Raw genomic sequence first — 4,985 nt, forward strand, 5'->3', positions numbered from 1 at the left:
TGTGCAGCCTGAACCGTCAGCCCCCTCCAACACCTGGGGGAAATGTGCCTGCCCTTTTGGGTAGTTCAAAATGTCTGTTTCCTGGGCAGGATCCCCTCCCTTCAATTGTCCAACAGTTTGCCCAGCTCCCCAGTAATTTTGAGTGGATCTCCTTTCAGATGCCTCCCTCAGTTCAGGAATAATTATTTGTCAATTGGGTTTTGTCAGCATTTACAAGCTGCTGACCTCCGTAGGGCAGGGCCCTGCTGGCCGGCAAGTCCAAGCAGGGAAGAATCTCTACAACAGAGTCTGTGATTTTAAATTACCCCTCATATATAGCAATCCACCAGTTTGCTGGGCGTCTTAGCTGTCTGTCCACTCCAATAATCCACACACAGGGAAGGTCCAGACTGCCTTTGCTCTCACCTGATGGCTTGGGAGAGGTGGGCTACACGTCCGTCCTGTCCACCATCATGCTCCCGGAGTGTATATCATATTTTAAAATGCAATTCACTTATGCTAGAAAAGAGTAGAAGTTTTTTCCATTTAACACAGTATTTTTCTAAAATTGGAATTTTCTGTATTGACAGTGTGTTAACAAAAATTTCTGTGTGGCACCTGTTGTTCAAAGAAGTAGGGCACCTGCCTCATATTGCTACAGGTGGTGCATTCAAACCCTGCCAAAAAAAAAAAATGCAAACAAACAAACCAAAAAAAATTCACATTATTAAGCTTTTTGAGAAGTTGCAACAGGTCCTCCCACTAGATATGGTACCTGAATTTTTCAATTTTTTTTTTAAATTTCAAATGAATACAAGCATTTAGGTTACATTGTTCAATCTTCTAAGATAAAGTTCAAATTACAAAAGAACTCTTCAGCTAAACCCCCTTTCATTGTGCACATTAGGTGAGACCTTGCCAAATGCCTTCCTGCCTCCCACCAATCAGCCTCCCACCAGGCACTCCTCACCCCACTTACTACACTATATTTATGTTTTACCAATTGTATGAGCATGTTATTATTTATATATTGGTTTCATGTTAGAAATTTTTACCATTCTTGAATACTTTACTAAGAAGAAAATGTTTCAACTCCGTCTACATAAACATAAAAGATGTAAAAGTCTACATGTTTTCTAATGGCTGAATAGTATTAAACAATGTACATATACCACAATGTTTTAATCTATTCATGCGTCAATGGGCACTCAAGTTGCTTCAATAACTTGGCAACTATGAACTGAACTGCAATAAAAATTCTGGTGCACCCCACACCGTTTCCAGTGTGGTGACTTTTTATTCTCTGTCTTCAATTGTACCAGTTGGTGGGCAGTAACTGAGGCAAGATGCTGCAGAAACTGTTGGCTCTCCCTCAGATTTTGCAGAGGAGCCTAAGCAGTGCTTCACACAGGCATTTTGAAAATAAAGTTCCAGAGAAGCAAAAGCTATTTCGGAAAAATAATGGGATTCCAGTTTACCTAAAGGGTGGGCTAGCTTGATGACCTCCGACTGTATAGAGGCACCATGGTTCTTACAGCAGGTGCTAACTATCTATTGGCTGTGGCTTCATTTCCCAAGAAGCAGGATTGACTTCAGTCATCCCAGTGATCACTTGGTTCACTTTCATTTAGCTCTGTATGGACCAGTAAACTGATGATTAACTGAGCTCTTCATTGGGGATCAATGTTTATTGATTTGTATTAATTGCTACACATAAAGCAGTCTTTAACCATTGGGAAAAAAAATTCTTATGCAAATATCTTTGAGGTAAAATGATTTTTTTTTTTTTTTTAGAGACAGAGTCTCACTGTACCAGCCTCAGGTAGAGTGCCATGGCGTCACATGGCTCACAGCAACCTCCAACTCCTGGGCTTACACAATTCTCTTGTCTCAGCCTCCCAAGCAGCTGGGACTACAGGCACCCGCCACACGCCTGGCTATTTTTTCGTTGTTGTTGCAGTTTGGCTGGGGCTGGGTTTGAACCCGCCACCCTTGGCATGCGGGGCCGGTGCCCTACTCACTGAGCCACAGGTGCTGCCCAAAATGATTTTTTTTTTCTCAGTTTTGCCCTGTAGCTCGGTTGTTAGGGTGCGGGCCATGTACAATAGGGCGGGGAAGGGGGTCCAGGCCTGTTAAACAATAATATCAACTACAACAACAAAATAGCTGGGTGTTGACGCCGGTGTCTGTAGTCCCAATTACTTGGGAGTGTGAGGCAAGAGAATTGCTTAAGCCCAGGCATTTGAAGATGCTGTGGCTCTGACACTTGCTGCACTCTACTGAGGGTAACCAAGTGCAACTCTGTCTTTAAAGAAAATAAAAATAAAAAAGAAGGTTCTTGTTCTTCTGTGTAGATACCTAGTAATGGAATTGTCGGATCAAATGAAAGATAAACTTGTAGTTTTTAAAGATTCTCCCTACTTCTTTCCCTAAGTGTTGTTTTAGTTTGAAATCCCATCTACAGTGTAGAAAAGTTCCCTTCTCTTCACATGCATGCCACAAACTGCAGTTTGGGTACTTTGTGATGTAGACTGAGTGATGTCTCAGCATGGTTTTGATTTGAGATTTTCTGATGATAAAGACAATGAGAATTTTAATATGTTTGTTGGTGACTTATCTTTTATCTTCAGAGAAGTTTCTGTTGAAGTCTCTTACCCACATAGAAATGAGGTTACTCTTGTTTAATTTGAGTTCTCTGTAGAGTATAATTATCAGGACTTTGTCAGATTAAAAATGAAAAAAGCATAAGAAAAAATTATCCCATTTTGTAGGCTGTCTGTTTCATTGAGTTGTGGTAACATTAGCTCTGCAAAAGCCTTTTAATTTTTTTTTTTTTGAGACAGTTTCAAGCTATTGCCCTGGATAGAGTGCCCTGGCAACATCACTCACAGCAACTCTTGAGCTCAAGCAATCTTCCTGCCTCAGTTTTTGTATTTTTACTAGAGATGGGGTCTTGCTTTTTCTCATGCTGGTCTCAAACTTCTGAGTTCAAATAATCCACTTTCCTCAGCCTCGCAAAGTACTAGAATTAGAGTTTTTTTTTTTTTTTTTTTAATGAGCAACCGTGCCAGAGCTAAGGAGAAGCTTTTCATCTTAATCAAATCTTATTTATTTACTGGTGTTCTGTAATTGACAGGGGGGTCTTTCACACAAAATCTTTACCCAGGCCAATAGTTAAAGCATTTACCCCATACTGTCTTCCAGAAGTTTAATTGTTTCATGTCCTAAATTTCAATCTTTTATCCAGTGAGAATAATTATTTTTGGTAGTAGGAGATGTGAGTGCAATTTCATTCTACATGTGACTAACCTGTTCTACCAGCACCATTATTAAATAGGGCTTCTTTTCTTCAGTGCATGTTTTTGTTAGGCTTTTCAAAAATCAAATGATGATATGCTCATCTGTAGATTCTCTATTCTATTCCATATATCTGCATTTCTATTTTTGTGCCCAATGTCATGCTGCTTTGATCTCTATAAACTTGTAATATAATAACCTGAAGTCTGGTAATCTGATGCCTCCAGATTTGTTTTTATTTCTAAAGAATGTATTGCTTATGTGGGTAAAGTATGACTTTGGTACTTTAATAGAGATTACATTAAATCTGTAAATTGCTTTGGGTAGTATGGACATTTTAACAATGTTGATTCTGGCTTGGTGCCTGTAGCTCAAGTGGCTAAGGTGACAGCCACATACACCAGATTTGGCCGGTTAGAATCCATCTTGGGCCTGCCAAACAACAAAGACATCTACAACCAAAACATAGCTGGGTGTTGTGGCAAGCACCTGTAGTCCCAGCTACATAGGAGGCTGAGGAAAGGGAATCACTTAAGCCTAGGAGTGGAGTTTGTTGTGAGCTATGCTGCTACAGAACTCAACAGGTCAACAGCTTGAGGCTCTGTCTGGAAAAAAATGAAAAACAAATGTTGATTCTTCCCAGCCTAGAGCATGGTATGTTTTTCCACTTGTTAACAGCTTCTGCTATTTCATTTTTTTTTTCTTTTGTAGAGAAAGAGTTTTACTTTACTGTCTTCAGTAGAGAGCCATGATGTCACAGGACTCACAGCAACCCCTAGCTCTTGGGCTTCAATGATTCTCCTGCCTCAGCCTCCCGAACAGTTGGCACTGCAGGTGCCCGCCACAACACCCGGCTATTTTTTGGTTGCAGTTCAGCCAGGTCTAGGGTTTGAACCTGCCACCCTCAGTATATGGAGCTGGCACCCTACTCACTGAGCCACAGGTGCTGCTATATTTTTTTTCTCTTTCCCTTTTTTTTTCTTTTTATTGTTAGGTATTCATTGAGGGTACAATAAGCCAGGTTACACTGACTGCAATTGTTATGTAAAGTCCCTCTTGCAATCATGTCTTGCCCCCATAAAGTGTGACACACACCAAGGCCCCACCCTCCTCCCTCAGTCCCTCTTTCTGCTTCCCCCCCTTAACCTTAATTGTCATTAATTGTCCTCATATCAAAATTGAGAACATAGGATTCATGCTTCTTCATTCTTGTGATGCTTTACTAAGAATAAAGTCTTCCACTTCCATCCAGGTTAATAAAAAGGATGTAAAGTCTCCATTTTTTTTAATGGCTGAATAGTATTGCATGGTATACATATACCACAGTTTGTTAATCCATTCCTGAGTTGGTGGGCATTTAGGCTGTTTCCACATTTTGGCGATTATAAATTGAGCTGCAATAAACAGTCTAGTACAAGTGTATTTATGATAAAAGGATTTTTTTTCCTTCTGGGTACATGCCAGTAATGGGATTGCAGGATCAAATGGGAAGTCTAGCTTGAGTGCTTTGAGGTTTCTCCATACTTCCTTCTAGAAAGGTGGTACTAGTTTCTAGTCTCACAAGCAGGGTAAAAGTGTTCCCTTCTCTCCACATCCACACCAGCATCTGCAGTTTTGAGATTTTGTGATGTGGGCCATTCTCACTGGGGTTAGATGATATCTCAGCGTTGTTTTGATTTGCATTTCTCTAATATATAGAGATGATGAAC

General features: G+C 40.4%; 1 pseudogene; it reads left to right on the forward strand.

Moving 5' to 3' along the window:
* Positions 1-1,325: 1,325 nt before the first annotated feature.
* Positions 1,326-1,569, forward strand: LOC128579187 (cytochrome c oxidase subunit 7A2, mitochondrial-like; annotated as a pseudogene).
* Positions 1,570-4,985: the final 3,416 nt, after the last annotated feature.

The sequence above is a fragment of the Nycticebus coucang genome, chromosome Y (assembly GCF_027406575.1).
Source record: "Nycticebus coucang isolate mNycCou1 chromosome Y, mNycCou1.pri, whole genome shotgun sequence".
In the NCBI taxonomy this organism is placed as follows: domain Eukaryota; kingdom Metazoa; phylum Chordata; class Mammalia; order Primates; family Lorisidae; genus Nycticebus; species Nycticebus coucang.